At 43.1% G+C, this 18098-nt stretch overlaps 1 protein-coding gene across 1 annotated transcript in view; it reads left to right on the forward strand.

The window, feature by feature from the left end:
* Positions 1-6018: 6018 nt before the first annotated feature.
* LOC133459406 (protein NLRC3-like) overlaps positions 6019-18098 on the forward strand; it is a 39433-nt gene continuing 27353 nt past the window's right edge. The window contains exon 1 of the mRNA XM_061739301.1: positions 6019-6037. The gene's annotated coding sequence lies outside the window, so the exon portion shown is untranslated. The remainder of the gene's footprint in view (positions 6038-18098) is intronic.

Genomic DNA, 18098 nt, shown 5'->3' on the forward strand with positions numbered 1-18098 from the left:
GCAGAAGTTTCCCCATCTCTCTGCTTTGAAACAGTTCTATAGACCTCCATTTTGCTTTTATATCATCATTTAGTAATGTTTTTAATGCCTGTATTTGGGCTGCATAATAATAATTCTGCAAATTTGGGAGAGCCAGCCCCCCAAATCTTTTGGCCAGTTTAAGTGTTTTCATTTTAACCGTCGGCTTTTTACTGTTCCATATAAATTTAATTAACATTCGATCCCAACATCTAAACGTAACTGGACTGACATATAGGGAAAATGTCTTAAATAGGTATAAAAGTTTAGGAAGTATATTCATCCTGATAGTATCAATCTTTCCAAATAACGACAAAGGGACTAAACTCCATCTATTTAGATCCTGTTTGATTCTTATTTCAAGTTTATCATAGTTACACTTATATGATTGTTCTAAATTCCTAGGTATTTCTATTCCTAAATATTTAATTTTCTCTCTATCCCATTTCCATGGGAATCCAATTTTTTTAACTCTATAGGAATGGGTTCTCCTAAGCTAATTGATTCAAATTTTTGCATATTCAATTTATACCCAGATACTGTACTATAATCCTTAATATTAGTCATTAGAGCCGGAAGAGTTCTTTCTAATTTAGTTAAGTATAAAATAATGTCGTCAGCAGACAATGCTAATTTATGGTGTGTACTTGCAATTTCTACCCCTTGTATTTCTTCATTCCTCCTGATACTAACAGCTATGGGTTCAATACATAAGGCAAAAATTAGTGGTGAGAGAGGGTCTCCCTGTCTCGTACCTCTTCTAAGTTCGAAGGAGCTTGACAGTGTTCCATTAGCTCTGACTTGTGCTTTTGAGCCCCCAAATCTGCCCCCAAATCTGCCCCCAAATCTGCCCCCAAACCTGCCCCCAAATCTTCCCCCAAACCTGCCCCCAAGCCTTCCCCCAAGCCTTCCCCCAAATCTGCCCCCCAAATCTGCCTCCAAATCTGCCCCAAATCTGCCCCCAAACCTGCCCCCAAATCTTCCCCCAAACCTGCCCACAAGCCTTCCCCCAAATCTGCCCCCCAGGCCCTCAAATCTGCCCCCAAATATGGCTCCAAATCTGCCCCCAAATCTGGCTCCAAATCTGCACCCAAATCTGCCCCCAAATCTGCCTCAAATCTGCCCCAAATCTGCCCCCAAAACTGCCCCAAGCCTTCCCCCAAGCCTTCCCCCAAATCTGCCCCCAAATATGCCTCCAAATCTGCCCCAAATCTGCCCCCAAATCTTCCCCCAAATCTGCCCCCAAATCCGCCTCCAAATCTGCCTCCAAATCTGCCCCCAAACCTGCCCCCAAATCTTCCCCCAAACCTGCCCCCAAGCCTTCCCCCAAGCCTTCCCCCAAATCTGCCCCCCAAATCTGCCTCCAAATCTGCCCCAAATCTGCCCCCAAACCTGCCCCCAAATCTTCCCCCAAACCTGCCCACAAGCCTTCCCCCAAATCTGCCCCCCAGGCCCTCAAATCTGCCCCCAAATATGGCTCCAAATCTGCCCCCAAATCTGGCTCCAAATCTGCACCCAAATCTGCCCCCAAATCTGCCTAAAATCTGCCCCAAATCTGCCCCCAAAACTGCCCCCAAGCCTTCCCCCAAGCCTTCCCCCAAATCTGCCCCCAAATATGGCTCCAAATCTGCCCCCAAATCTGGCTCCAAATCTGCACCCAAATCTGCCCCCAAATCTGCCTCAAATCTGCCCCAAATCTGCCCCCAAAACTGCCCCCAAGCCTTCCCCCAAGCCTTCCCCCAAACCTGCCCCCAAATCTTCCCCCAAACCTGCCCACAAGCCTTCCCCCAAATCTGCCCCCAAATCTGCCTCAAATCTGCCCCAAATCTGCCCCCAAAACTGCCCCCAAGCCTTCCCCCAAGCCTTCCCCCAAATCTGCCCCCAAATATGCCTCCAAATCTGCCCCAAATCTGCCCCCAAATCTGCCTCCAAATCTGCCCCAAATCTGCCCCCAAATCTGCCTCCAAATCTGCCCCCAAATCTGCCCCCAAATCTGCCCCAAATCTGCCCCCAAATCTGCCCCCAAATCTGCTGCCAAATCTGCCCCCAAGCCTTCCCCCAAATCCGCCTCCAAACCTGCCCCTCAGGCCCCCAACTTCCCTGCGTCGGTGCAAACAGAACCACTTGTTGAGCTGCATTTTGTAATAAACTGCCCCAACGCATTTTGTAATACATTTTGCCGCATTATGTAAGAAGTTATTACATATTTTCTGTTCACTTTACCCATTTGTCAGTTTCCATTTCTTTCATATTTGGGTATACAGCTGTTATTGTCCCTATTGAGATAATTACCACCGCCTTGGGACATTACAGGTTCTTTTAGACGTTCATCACTGCAATCAAGTCCAGGTGAGAACAGAAGCCTCCAGAGTCTCAGCAGCAGCTCAGGTTCTCATGAGTCGCCATGGCAACCAAGGAACGTGGAACCCGGGGAACCAGGAACCAGGAACCTGGAACCTGGAACCAGGAACCAGGAACCAGGGGAATCAGGGAACCTGGAACCTGAAACCTGGAACCAGGTGAATCAGGAATAAGGAACCTGCAACCTGGAACCAGGAACATGGAACCAGGAACGTGGAACCACGAACCAGTAACAAGGAACCAGGGGAACCAGGAACCTGGAACCAGGAACCAGGATCGTGGAACCTGGAACAAGGGGAACCTGGAACCAGGAACCTGGAACAAGGAACCAGGAACCAGGACCGAGGGGAACCAGAAACCAGGAACCTGGTTTATTCGTCTAGTGGACAAATAAATGACTGCATTGAAATGCATTTATTTGCCCTCTAGTGGACATATAAATTACTGCATTTAAATGAACTTATTTGCCCTCTAGTGGACACATAAATTACTGCATTTAAATGCATTTATTTGCCCTCTAGTGGACATATAAGTTACTGCATTTAAATGGATTTATTTGCCTTCTTGTGGACATATAAATTACTGCATTGAAATGCATTTCTTTGCCCTCTAGTGGACATATAAGTTACTGCATTTAAATTGATTTATTTGGCCTCTAGTGGACATATAAGTTACTGCATTTAAATGCATTTATTTGCCCTCTAGTGGACATAAAAGTTACTGCATTAAAATGCTTTTATTTGCCCTCTAGTGGACATAAAAGTTACTGCATTGAAATGCATTTATTTGCCCTCTAATGGACATATAAAATAATGCATTTAAATGCATTTATTTGCCCTCTAGTGGAGACATAAATTACTCCAGTAAAATAACTTATTTGCCCTCTAGTGGACACATTATTTACTACATTAAAATGACTTTTTTGCCCTCTAGTGGACATAAAAGGTCTTGCATTTAAATGCATTTATTTGCCCTCTAGTGGACACATAAATTACTGCATTGAAATGCATTTATTTGCCCTCTAGTGGATATATAAATTACTGCATGTAAAATAACTTATTTGCCCTCTAGTGGACATATAAGTTACTGCATTGAAATGCATTTATTTGCCCTCTAGTGGACACATAAATTACTGCATTGAAATGCATTTCTTTGCCCTCTAGTGGACACATAAATTACTGCATTGAAATGCATTTCTTTGCCCTCTAGTGGAGATATAAATTACTGCATTGAAATGCATTTATTTGCCCTCTAGTGGACACATTAATTACTGCATTTAAATGCATTTATTTGCCCTCTAGTGGACACATAAATTACTGCATTGAAATGCATTTATTTGCCCCCTAGTGGATATATAAATTACTGCATGTAAAATAACTTATTTGCCCTCTAGTGGACATATAAGTTACTGCATTGAAATGCATTTATTTGCCCTCTAGTGGACACATAAATTACTGCATTGAAATGCATTTATTTGCCCTCTAGTGGACACATACTGGTACTATGACACAGGTACTACAACTAGTACTACAACTGGTACTACTGGTCAATGTTCCCTCTAATTTTTCATGTATCTGGGCTAACTTTTCATGTATCTGGGCATACACACAAGCTCCCTGAGGACTACTGTGAGCAACATCAGATTGCACGCTTTATTTTTAAATAAGTAATTTGGTCCACTTAAAAAAAGACCAAAATCTGAAAAATGGGATGTGTAGATGTTATACAGTATGTGAGAGTCCTGCTTTGAATTTGAATTTGAATTTTCCAACAAATTATGTGTACACAAGAAAACGCTCACATTCACTAATAGACAGTACTCGAGTTGTAAAAATAAATCAGGGGGGATGGTGGATTTTATCATATGGGGACAAATAATTTGTGCTGATTACAAATAATATAATATATTACAAATAATAGCAGTGACCAAAACACCTGCAGAAATACTGCAGGAATGACATAGCAGCAGTTAAATGCAGCCTTCTGTAAGCTTTAAATATCCACTGGGCTTACATCAAATACATCAAAACACAACAATAAAAAACACTTTTCTGAACTTATCAATATGACTCTGTCCTTCACAGGATAAGTAAAATGGATCACTGCAAAAACTCTAAATCTTAACAAGAATATTTGTCTTATTTCTAGTTAAAATGTCTCATTTTAGTAAAAAAATCTCATTACACTTAAAACAAGACTCGTCACTGGAAAAAACAAAAATTTTAACTTGTTTCAAGTAGATTTTCACTTAAAATAAGTAGAAAAATCTGCCAGCGGAACAAGATTTTTTTTGCTTGTATTAAGAAGATAAATCTTGTCCCAATGGCAGATTTTTCTACTTATTTCAAGTGAAAATGTACTTGAAACAGATGAAAATTGTCAAAGAACATATCTTTCTGGTGTTATTTTTCTGGTGATGACTCTAAATGTTGAAATAGCAGTAAAACCACATTCATTGATGAAATGACATAAGGGATGGAAAGGAGGGATGGAAGTTTTACAGGGGGGATGATTTGGACCGTTTTTATTTCAGGGGGGGATGATTTGGACCGTTTTTATTTCAGGGGGGGATGCCATCTCCCCTCATCCCCCCTCAACTCCAGTACTGCTGGTAGACACAGCAATGGTATGGACAGCTTTTAGCAGAGGCTTCAGACTTGCTCGTGTCCGGGATCCCCACAGCTCCTTGTATTCCCCAAATCCTTGAATACTTCTCCTCCTCTAGACTCGTGGGACCTCCGTAAAGTTATTTATGGTTCCGCGTTACACCAACGCAGAGTCTACTCCGTAGGGTACGCGGCGCCGCGTTTCCTACGGCGTAGGCCTTGCGTCGATTTAGCGCGGAACCATAAATCAGGCTTTACGAGTGAACGTCTCACGAGGGGCAGTCGCGTTGCGACGCCACTGTAGCCAAATCGCAAGGGGAGAACAGAGTACTGTGAGCTAATGAGAAGTCCTGGTACGCCGTAAAAGGTCCCGGTACGCCAGAGGCTAATATTGAGAAGTGGGAGTACTCTGTACCGGTGCGTACCGGCCCACTTAAAGCACTGCGCTGGATAGATTTTTTTGTGAGCTGAGAATATGCGGGCAGTGCGCGATTGCGCACGCGCGCAGCTTAGAGGGAACATTGCTACTGGTACTACAACTGCTACTACAACTGGTACTACTTATTATGTACAATGTATGTTATGTTATGTATGTATGTATGTACAAGTCTTGTATTGTTACATATTATATTATTTGGTTCCAATGTCTTTCCATCTGTGTATGTACATGTTGATCATTCATTACATCTTTACATTTGGAATATCTTCAAGTGTACGTATTAATGTGCCTTGTTCTGTTTTGTTCTGTTTTTTGTCTTTGTACTGTAATTGAAAAAGTCAATAAAAATATTTGTCAAAGAACTTTAACTTTGACGACCACCACCGCGACGTGCTCTCTCTCTCTCTCTCTCTCTCTCTCTCTCTCTCTCTCTCTCTCTCTCTCACACACACACACACACACACACACACACACACACACACACGAGCGCACGCTTCTTGAAAGTCACGTGGTTTCTTGCAACTGCAGGAGGAAGTGCAGCTCTGATTCTAACAGGAAAGTGTTCAGAGTTCAGAGTCCATGTTGATGTGGATGGAGCAGCAGAGGAGACCAGGTTAGTGTTGCTTCAGTCTTCTTCTGCTGTTTAAATGTCATTTCTGTGGTTCTGTTTGGAGTCCTGCTGAGGTATGACGTGAGATCTGAGGTTTGGGTTCAGATGGAAACACATAACAGAAGTATAGAAGGTCCTTATAAGAACAGATGTGTGTGTGCTGAACTTCCTGTCTCTGAACATTTCCTGTCCTCCTGGTTCCTGTTTTATCTACATTTTAACAGATCGGTAAACTGTATTTATATGATGATTTCAGTCTCAAATAACTGGAAATAACTGATTGATCAGATTTGATCGAATTTGTTGCCAAAACTTTGCTGCATTATTTTTAACATGCAGTTGAATCATGATTTCAGGACAGCACGGTGGCGTAGTGGTTAGCACTGTTGCCTCACAGCAAGAAGGTTCCCGGTTCAACTCCCTGGCCCGGCAGGGTCTTTCTGTGTGGAGTTTGCATGTTCTCCCCGTGCTTGCGTGGGTTTCCTCCAGGTACTCTGGTTTCCTCCCACAGTCCAAAAACATGCTAGTAGGTTAATTGGTGATTCTAAATTGCCCTTAGGTGTGAGCCCCCCGTGACCCTGCAATGGATAAAGCGGGTATAGATAATGGATGGATGGATTTCAGGACAGTTTATACTGAAAAGCTGAATATTGTTCAGCTTTGTTGTTTCTATTGAAAACTGTTGTTTTATGGAAGTTTGAACGATGTTAGTTTGAAGCTCCAACGTTTGGAGCCCATTCCCATTCCATGATTCAATTCAATTATTATTTTTTTTCTTTTCTTTTTTTTTAACCTTGTCTGCACACATATTAATGCCGGTAAAAACCAGAGGCATATATATGTGCATTATTACTATATTTAATATATACATATATATACGCATACATACGCATACACATACATACACACATACAAACCCAGTGATTTTTTTTTTTTGGGGTGGGGGGGCGACATCCACTGCCAATCCAGGAAGCTGGAACACACGGAGGCCTCACCTCAAGCACTGAAAATCTGCAACAAAAACCACAAACGAAACACGAAACCGACACAGAGCCGACCAAAACACGAGCAGCAATCGACCTAAATATCGGGATCCGAACACGGTCTGAGCTAAGCTACCACTACCGTTAACTAACCCCAAAAACTACAAGCATGCAAGTGAACAAGCCAGTCTATATATCTATGTGTGTGTATGCGTGTATGTATGACTATGTGTGTGTTCAATTCAATTTTATTTATATAGCGTCTATTACAACAGAAGTTGTATCTAGGATCTTTCCAGAGACCCAGAACATGATGAACAATGTTTCTAGATGTGTTTGATTTGACTTCAAGAGAAAATTCAAGAGTTTATTTTTTTAGTTTAAGTTTAAGTTTTACATAAAGCAGTCCACCGCACCACACCGCATATCAACCACCGCAACATGATTATCAATACAATCACATCTTAGATAAATCAATAAATCCTGTCTTTCCGGTGTAATGAGCGTAACTGTATTTATTTATATAGCACTTTTCCTGCAGCTGGAGTGCAACACAAAGTACTTTACATTAATACATAAAAAAAATCCCCCTTGACCCCCCCACTCCCCGTATGAGCTGAGCTGATAGACCAGGTGAGGAAACACCGTCCTATGGGAGCCATCCACACCGAGAGCTGTCCAAGCCCACGACTACAGGGGACGCCACCGCAGAGACACCCCCGACCCAGACAGACAGGGGCCCACACCACGGCTATAAAGCCCTGGAGCAGGACCCCCAACTATCCAGGCCCTGGAGCAGGACCCCCAAATATCCAGGCCCTGGAGCAGGACCCCCAACTATCCAGGCCCTGGAGCAGGACCCCCAACTATCCAGGCCCTGGAGCAGGACCCCCAACTATCCAGGCCAGGACAGCAGGACCCCCAACTATCCAGGCCCTGGAGCAGGACCCCCAACTATCCAGGCCCTGGAGCAGGACCCCCAACTATCCAGGCCCTGGAGCAGGACCCCCAACTATCCAGGCCAGGACAGCAGGACCCCCAACTATCCAGGCCCTGGAGCAGGACCCCCAACTATCCAGGACAGGACAGTAGGACCCCCAACTATCCAGGCCCTGGAGCAGGACCCCCAACTATCCAGGCCCTGGAGCAGGACCCCCAAATATCCAGGCCAGGACAGCAGGACCCCCAACTATCCAGGACAGCAGGACCCCCAACTATCCAGGCCTTGGAGCAGGACCCCCAACTATCCAGGACAGCAGGACCCCCAACTATCCAGGCCAGGACAGCAGGACCCCCAACTATCCAGGCCTTGGAGCAGGACCCCCAACTATCCAGGACAGCAGGACCCCCAACTATCCAGGCCTTGGAGCAGGACCCCCAACTATCCAGGACAGCAGGACCCCCAACTATCCAGGCCCTGAAGCAGGACCCCCAACTATCCAGGCCCTGGAGCAGGACCCCCAACTATCCAGGCCTGGACACTAGGACCCCCAACTATCCAGGCCCTGGAGCAGGACCCCCAACTATCCAGGCCCTGGAGCAGGACCCCCAACTATCCAGGCCCTGAAGCAGGACCCCCAACTATCCAGGCCAGGACAGCAGGACCCCCAACTATCCAGGCCAGGACAGCAGGACCCCCAACTATCCAGGCCCTGGAGCAGGACCCCCAACTATCCAGGCCAGGACAGCAGGACCCCCAACTATCCAGGCCAGGACAGTAGGACCCCCAACTATCCAGGCCCTGGAGCAGGACCCCCAACTATCCAGGCCCTGGAGCAGGACCCCCAAATATCCAGGCCAGGACAGCAGGACCTCCAACTATCCAGGCCCTGGAGCAGGACCCCCAACTATCCAGGCCCTGGAGCAGGACCCCAACTATCCAGGCCCTGGAGCAGGACCCCCAACTATCCAGGCCCTGGAGCAGGACCCCCAACTATCCAGGCCTGGACAGCAGGACCCCCAACTATCCAGGCCTTGGAGCAGGACCCCCAACTATCCAGGCCTTGGAGCAGGACCCCCAACTATCCAGGCCCTGGAGCAGGACCCCCAACTATCCAGGCCTGGACAGCAGGACCCCCAACTATCCAGGCCCTGGACAGCAGGACCCCCAACTATCCAGGCCCTGGAGCAGGACCCCCAACTATCCAGGCCAGGACAGACAGACCCCCGTAGGCAGACCAGGCTCCCGGCGTGGAGGGCCCCATGAGGAGAACACTGGAGCTGAAAACTAAGAAACAATAAACAAGATATGAACAGAACTAAAAGACCTAGTAAAACATACTAAAAACAGCATAAACCTGTGAGCAGAGCACCTGTGAGCAGAGCACCTGTGAGCAGAGCACCTGTGAGCAGAGCACCTGTGAGCAGAGCACCTGTGAGCAGAGCACCTGTGAGCAGAGCACCTGTGGTTACCACCACCGGGCCAGCGCCAGCAGCAGCAGCAGCAGTAGCAACAGCGGCGGCTACCACCACCGGGCCAGCGCCAGCAGCAGCAGCAGCAGTAGCAACAGCGGCGGCTACCACCACCGGGCCAGCACCAGCAGCAGCACCAGCACCAGCAGCAGCAGCAGTAGCAACAGCGGCGGCTACCACCACCGGGCCAGCACCAGCAGCAGTAGCAACAGCGGCATATACCCCCCCAACTTAATACCTTAAAAAGAAAATTATCTAAAACAATAGCTATATTATATAAAATGAAAGGTATTGTAAATAAAAGATCATTACAAGTACTATACAGATCCCTACTACTCCCATACCTGACTTATTGTGTGGAAGTGTGGGGGAATACGTACAAATCAATAACTCAACCCATTTATATTTTACAAAAAAAAGCAATTAGAATTGTAAACTTGGCTGAGTATCTTGCACCAACAAACCCGCTTTTCATTCATAACAATACACTTAAATTCCAGGACATAGTTAATCTGAACACCACTGTTATAATATACAAGGCTTACAACAATTTACTTCCGGGCTGCATGCAGGAACTGTTCAAGCCAAGAGCGGGCAAACACGACCTCAGGGGAACTGCAATGTTTGACACAACAACAGTTAGAACAAACGCAAAGGGAAGATGTATTTCTGTTTTAGGAGTAAAACTGTGGAACTCATTAGAAAATGACCTTAAACTAGCAAATTCAATAAAAGCATACAAAATATTATTCAAAGCAAAGGTAATGGACACATATATAGAAACACAATAAACAAACAATGAAGAATGCACACATGCACGAGATAAAAAGACAACTTACATTGGTTTTGCCGGTTTCCTTAGCATCTTTTCACTTTCTGTTTTCAGAGCTATCATTATTATTATTATCATATTATTGCTATTATTATTATCATTATTACTATTACTATTATCATCACCATCATTATTATTGTTATTATTATTATTATTACTATTATTATAACTATTATTATTATTATTATTATTATTATTACTATTATTATTATTCTGTGTAGACTTATGATACTTCATTTGTTTTTTTGTATATTTTATTCTGTTAAAAGGTGGGCAAGATAAGCTTTATGCTTCAAGCCCAGACCTTTTCGGTCAAATCACAATGTTGACCAGGGAAAAACCTGTGTTATCTTGTTTGTTGTTTTTTCATTTTTGTTTGTGATTGACCGAAATAAATATTTACTACTACTACCCTGGCATCCAGAAGCTGCACTGAGACTGGTACATCGTGGGCCTCACCAGGCTACTACAGGGATCCACCAGGCCAACCGGGCTTTACCAAGCCTACTGGGCTCCACCAGGCCAGCGGTAGCCTAGCTAACACCGGGCTCTACTCGGCAGCACCAGGTCAGCACGTTCTATTATGGCTAAAAATGTGTCAATGGCTCAGTTACATGAGCTACTGGAGCAACAGAAAGACTTTTTTAAAGAATCCTTGAATCAACTTGAGAGCAGCTACAAGAGCTTTGTGAATACCATCATGGATAACACCAGTAAAAGGCTGGATGGCATTCTGAAAGAGGTGGAGGGAATTAAAACTAGCCTCCAATTCACACAGAAGGATGTAGACAATCTCAAAGAGTCATGCAACAAGCTGTCGTTGGACTGCAAAACATTTGGCAGGGACATTGGGAGCCTAGGGGAATCCTTCATCTCATCAGATTCTAAAGCTGAATATCTTGAGAGTCAATCTAGGCGAAATAACCTTATCATTGACGGAATTCCAGAGGATGATGGGGAAAAATGGGCTGACACTGAACAGAAAGTGAGGGATATGTTCAGTAAAAATCTCGATCTAGACCCTAGAAAGATGGAGATTGAAAGGGCCCATCGCACAGGGAAAAGGTTGAGTGTAAATGCTGAGGCTAACGGGGGGATCAGGGGTCTGTAAAGAAAAAGGACAGGCCACGATCCATTGTTGTTAAGCTCCTGAGGTTCAAGGATAGGGAAATGGTGCTAGGAAGAGCAAATAAACTCAAAGGCAAAAATATATTCATTAATGAAGATTACACAGAAGCTGTTAGACTAAAGAGAAAGGAGCTACTACCAAAGATGAAGGAGTCAAGAAATAATGGTCTTTATGCTGTTTTGCGACATGACAAGCTCATTATTCGCCCTGGTAGACAGCAGGGGAGTGATAATGGGTCTGTATAGAGGGGTCATGTTGTCATGGTTATGGTAACCAGTTGACTTACTGTGTATCATGGTTTGGACTCTGGATAATTTTAACAGAGTAAAGAACATTGTTAATGCTATTTTCTATTATATACTTTTCTCTTGTAATTTCAAATATACTCAATATGACCATGTTTTTGGCATACACTTGTTAATGTACTTGTTAATATATGGCCGTAATGTATATAATTTAAATACTTGGCAGAGTGTTAAAGGAGGCTGTATTATTTCACATAGTTGCTATGTCTAAATTTCCAACAAAAGGCCTATTAATGGCTCATCTAAATGTATGTAGTCTCAGAAATAAAGCTCATGAGGTCCAGCGCCTGGCTAGTCAGCATAATATCCATATTTTTACTGTATCAGAAACCCATCTTGAACCCTCATTTGATAATGCAGAGGTGTCAATACAGGGCTACAATATATTCAGAAGAGACAGAAATAGATATGGTGGTGGTGTGGCAATATTCAAAGTCATATCCCTGCTGAACCCATGGATGATCTAACCATAGATGGCAGTGTTGAGGCAGTATGGGTTCTGGTACATCTACCACACACTAAACCATTTCTTGTAGGATGCTGTTATAGACCCCCCAATGCTGACATTAATTATCTGTCAGATGTATGCAGTATGGTGGATAAAGCCTCAGATGGAAACAGAGAAGTATACTTTTTAGGAGACATGAATATTAATTGGCATTCTGATAAGTGTAATATGAAAGTTAAGCTGTTATCTATGGCTCAAGCATGCAATATGACACAAATGGTATCTCAACCAACTCGGATTTTCACTAATAAGCATGGCAGTACTTCTTCTACATGTTTGGACCTCATATTTACAAACTTTCCAGAACGTTGTTCTAAAGCAGTTTCAATAGCGGTAGGATTTAGCGATCACAATTTGGTTGCACTGTCTAGGACTACTAAAATCCCAAAAGGAGGTAATCAAATTATCAACAAGAGATCCTACAAACACTTCAATAAGGAAGTGTTTGTCGGTGAGGTTGAACAAGTGGACTGGTCTATAGTGTGCAATGAGAACAACCCTGAAATAGCACTTGTATTTATGAATCTGCTCATGGAAATAGTAGATAGACATGCACCATTTAGGAAATTTACTGTAAGGATGAAAGGTGCTCCATGGCTGGATAAAGAGATCTTTGATTTAATGACATTGAGGGATAATGCAAAGAAAACAGCAAACAAACTGGGTTTGGAATCAGACAGACAAATCTACTGTCAATTAAGGAACAAAGTAACAAGGTTAAATACAAAGAAAAAGAAAGAGTATTATAAACATAGGATTAATGAAACAAAAAATGATGGGAAAAAACTATGGTCAACACTGAATGAAATAATGGGCAGAAAATCAAATACATCAATTTCATTCATACAATCTGGGGGGAAGTTCATGACAAAACCATATGATATTGCAAACCATTTTAATGATTTTTTTTAAAATAAAGTTGATAAATTAAGAGAAGGTCAACAAAGTAGCGATGGTTCACTATCACATACACTTATAAAGAAAGACATTATGAAAGACAAAAACTGTCTCTTTAGCTTTAATCAGATTGATAGGGAAACGGTTCTGAAATTAATCATGTCACAAGCAGATTCCACTTGTTCTGGTACAGACAACTTAGACAGTAGAATATTGAATCTTGTGGTACATTCTGTAGCTACTCCTATATGTCATATATTCAATCAGTGTTTAAATAGAGGGGTACATCCAACAGTATGGAAGGATGCTAAAATCATCCCACTTCCAAAAGACAAGAATAAAAAATGTTCTGGTCCAAACAGCCGTCCTATCAGTATTTTACCGTTGCTAAGCAAAATAATAGAAAAAATTGTATTCAAACAGGTCATGGACTACTTTTCCAATAATGATTTACTCTCACCCTTCCAGCATGCTTACAGGGAAGGTCATTCCACAAGCACTGCACTTTTACAAATGAATGACGATTGGTTATCTTCTATGGATAATAGGAAATTAGTAGGTGCTGTTATGCTGGATTTTAGTGCTGCTTTTGATGTAATTGATCACACCTTGCTTGTAGATAAGTTACAGTGTTATGGTTTCACCTCCAATGCCTTATCTTGGTTTATTCATTATCTCTCAGGGAGGAAACAGAGTGTCTTCTTTAATGGCAGCTATTCAAAATGGAACCCCATTAACTGTGGAGTTCCACAAGGTAGCTGCCTAGGGCCTTTGTTATACTCTATTTTCACAAACGATTTACCATTGGGTATAAATAATGTTAATACAATTTTGTATGCCGATGACACAACATTATATAGCGCGGACACATCTGAGCAAGCTGTAACTGACACCTTAAATATGGCTTTAGCAGACATTTACAAATGGATTGAGTGCAACAAGCTGGTGTTAAATATTTCTAAGACAAAGGCCATTGTGCTTGGATCTAGACACATGTTAGGTAAGAGTCCTCAGTTAAAACTGTCAATTGGCACCACACAAATAGAACAGGTGAACACTATAAAACTTCTGGGAGTAACTATAGATAGCTCTCTATCTTGGTCCAAACATATAAATAATATTGTCGTCAAAATGGGAAGAGGAATTGGGATGACTAGGAAGTGTTCTGCTTTCATCACTCCCTCGATAATGAAATCTGTTATTCATTCTTTGGTTTTGTCTCATTTAGAATACTGCCCTGTTATCTGGTCATCAGCTACACAATCTGATTTGAAAAAGTTGCAGATTGCGCATAATAAAGCGGCTCGTCTGGCATTAGGCTGTTCATACATGACAAGTATTAGTTATATGCATGAACATCTGGCATGGCTAATGGTTGAAAAGAAATTAGCAGTGAGTCTTATAATGCTACTGCGGAACATTATTTCCACTGGCAAGCCGTATAGCTTGGCTCACCAGTTAGAAATGACTTCTGAACATGGTTACAACACCAGGGGAGCAGCTTCTGGTAACATAAGAATACAAACAACACCTAAATCAAACTGTCTGAAACATACTGGTATATATAGGTCAATAACCCTCTGGAATGCACTGCCCAAAAATATATTTTCTACAATACATAGCAAAATTACTTTCAAAAAGAATATCAAGATATACCTAGCCAATTTGCCAAGTACATAACGGTGATTTGTAAATCCGTTCTTTTGATTTATAATGTGAATTTGTTCTTTGTATCTGTGTTCTTTGTATTTTATTTTATTTTTTATTTTTATTTTCTGTTTTTATTTTAAATTGTATTTTTAGCTGTACATTTGTATTGTATTTGTTTTATTCAGGACCCCAGGAAGACTAGAGGCTCAGTCATGTGTCTCTAATGGGGATCCTTCAATAAACATAAACATAAACATAAACCTTTCTTTAGGATTATCAACATGAATGTTAAAATCACCCACTAAAACAACACAATCAAAATCCATGTACATAATTGACAGTAGTTTGGCAAACTCATCAAAAAACCTTGCATCATATTTGGGGGGTCTGTAGATGGTCACTAAGATTGCTTCATAGGGGGATTTTAACTGAATGGCAACATATTCAAAGGAATCAAACTTTTGGTTGACCGCTGATTCCGGGGTGGTGGTTTGGGAGGGGTTGGGTGATGTGGGGGGTTAAATAAAGGATTTTGGCATGGTGTTAGCTGTATTCCAATGTTTACAAGGTTCTTCATCCTGTCAGTAAATTCCAGAAGTGGGGAGTCCTGACTGCCTGGAGAGAGAAAGCTGGGTGGGCTCTGGGGGGGTGAGGGTTGGGTGTCTCCTGTTGGGGCTGGGGGAGACTCCCCCTGTTGGGGTGAGGATAAGGATGATGACCCTGCAGTTTCTCTCTGACTCTGTTCTCCGTGGTCAGTCATTGTTTCAGCGTTCTCACCACAGCATCGTCTTATCGGTTGTTTTGGAACATCCTGCCTCTTGTTGTTCACGGGGGCTGCTTGTTTGTGACGTAGATGATAAAAAATGTTGCTGCTTAGCAACTGTCCTCCTGCGTGAGCCACCTGCCTTAAAGAGATGTCTGCGACCCCAAAAGATGTGGAAATTGTAAATAAAATTAATTGATTGAGCAGCACATGCATCTTTGAGCCGTCTGTTAAGCATCCTCAGCCTGCCGAATCTCTCATCTCCTTGCCAAACCGTCGGTACAGGTCCACTGAAAAACACCTCAGTATTTAAGCATGCAACTGTGCTCATCAGATCAGTGAAGTCTTGCTTTAATATCTCCGATTTTTGCTTCACAACATCAAGGGCTCATGTGTGTATGACGACAGCTTTAGCTGTCGGATGCTCCACAGCAATGCTCCGGATCTTCTTTGTGATATCAAACACCAGTGTTGTGCAAGTTCATACTTCTCATGAACTAGTTGCAATGTTCAGTTCACATAGTTTAAAAATGAACAGTTCACGTTCATAGTTCACCATTTTCATTTTGAATTAGTTCAAAATCAGTTCATTTCAATATTTTTAGGTGAGAAGTACGAATGAAAAGCCCCCCTATCCTAAAACTGTTCACTGTATACCAGTGGTCTTCAGCCCTGGTCCTCAGGACCCCTGTCCTGCATGTTTTAGATATTTCCCCTCAGAACCCTGATATAAATGACTGTCATTAACAGACTTGTGCAGACCTGGAAAAGCTGATGATGATCATTAATTAGAATCAGGTGTGATGATGCAAGAAAACAGCTAAAACATGCAGGACACATACAGGGGTCCCGAGGATCAGGATTGGAGACCCTGCTGTAAACAATCATGTATTGTTCTAGTGGCTTTTCAACTTTAGAGGCTGTAAATCTCCAACATTGTAGTCCATTATCAGTGTGTCTACCTGTTGCTGGTAAATCAAACCCCTGAAGGTGCAGCAGTGGGACTGGGGTCGTTTGGGGCTGTTGGGTCTTTTTGGTCTTTCTGGGAACTTTTTTGATTGTTAAGGACTCGCAGATATTTTCTCCCACTGGACAGATGCTTTAACTCCACATGACGTTTCAGATTTGAAGTTGACGAGGCAGACGTTCAGACTTTTTTTCTCAGTGCAGGTGAACATATTTGCAAAGAAAGGTTAGATTTCTACCGTCGGACTCTTTGGGAGACGATGTGTAAAATTCCTGCAGATAATGATAAACGGATCATCATCTGACGGCTCGCTGACGCTGCGTCTGCAACGTCTCTCTTCACCCGTCAAGGCTGATTTATGTTTCCGCGTTACACCGACGCAGAGCCTACGCCGTAGCTCTGCGTTGGTGTAACGCGGAACCATAATTCAGGCATCATTCGTTAAGACTGCAACGGGCTCGTTGAGTATTTTAAATGTGCGCGCCGCCCGCTGGTGAAATGAGAAGGATTATTCCGTAATAATTGGACCTAAACACTGAAGCTGAAACTCACATAAGCTGAACAGTTAAAATTCCAGTTCGTGATTTGCAGAATGAACAAGTTCATGTTCTAGTTCTTTATTTGCAAATACGTTGCGTCAGTTCAACGTTCTCACAGAAATGAACGTGTTCAATGAACGCGTTGATTTGAACGCGTTCATGCACAACACTGTCAAACACCATGTCGTTGGTAAAACACAGTACTTTTGAGTTTTTTTGCTGCAAAAGGATTTTATCTCATTCACAGCTCCGTTGCCTACTATCAGCGTACGAGGCCCAGACGTTAGCTCTGCCTGTAGCCCTTTAGCAATGGATTTAGCGTCATACCTGTCTCTGGAGCCGGAAGATGAGCCTTCTCTCAGGGAGTCAGGAATTTGAGAGAGTGGAATAAATCTGTTCTCCAGTAGAATCCCTGTGTCTTGGGGTGATTTGCTCTTAGCTTTTGTTGTAGCCTTCCACCTCTTGCCGGGTACTGGGGTTGAAGAGTCATTGCTGTGCGATGGAAGTGCAGGCCACTCTATGTCGTCCAAGGTCAGCAGGTGCCAGGTTCTGCCTGATAACCGTCTTCTCAGATCTGAGGGAGGCGATTTGTAATGCTTTGGCTTCGCACCAAGAGAGTTCCAGGGAGGGCTTGTTGATTTATTACCTTTTATACTTGGCTCCTGTTGTGTCTTGGTGGTGTTAGTTAGCTTTCTGTTAGCCTGCTCCCTTTCACTGTTTTGGGAAGTCGTCAGAGTAGATTCATTCCCATATTGTCCATTTATCTCCCTATTCACTTCGAGCCTGTGAATTTTTGTTTCCAGTACTGCTATCTTCTGGAGCAGTTTGTGGTAACCATCCATGGAAAAGGAAAAGGGAGGCATCTTGCTGCTAATTAGCTTCTGCTAGCTGCTGCTAGCTTAGTTCCTCAATCCCCGTCACGATAGCGCAGGCTTGAGCTGCTGATAAGCTACGCTCACAGAGTACTAAAACGGTTTAAAAGAAAAGTGGTAGTCTTCGGTAACTATCATAAATTGGTGGTAAAGTATCCGGGTCCTGCTTTCCAGAAATTTGTTTTGCAGAAAAGAAAGGATTGCAGT

Source organism: Cololabis saira, chromosome 14 (assembly GCF_033807715.1).
Source record: "Cololabis saira isolate AMF1-May2022 chromosome 14, fColSai1.1, whole genome shotgun sequence".
NCBI lineage: Eukaryota > Metazoa > Chordata > Actinopteri > Beloniformes > Belonidae > Cololabis > Cololabis saira.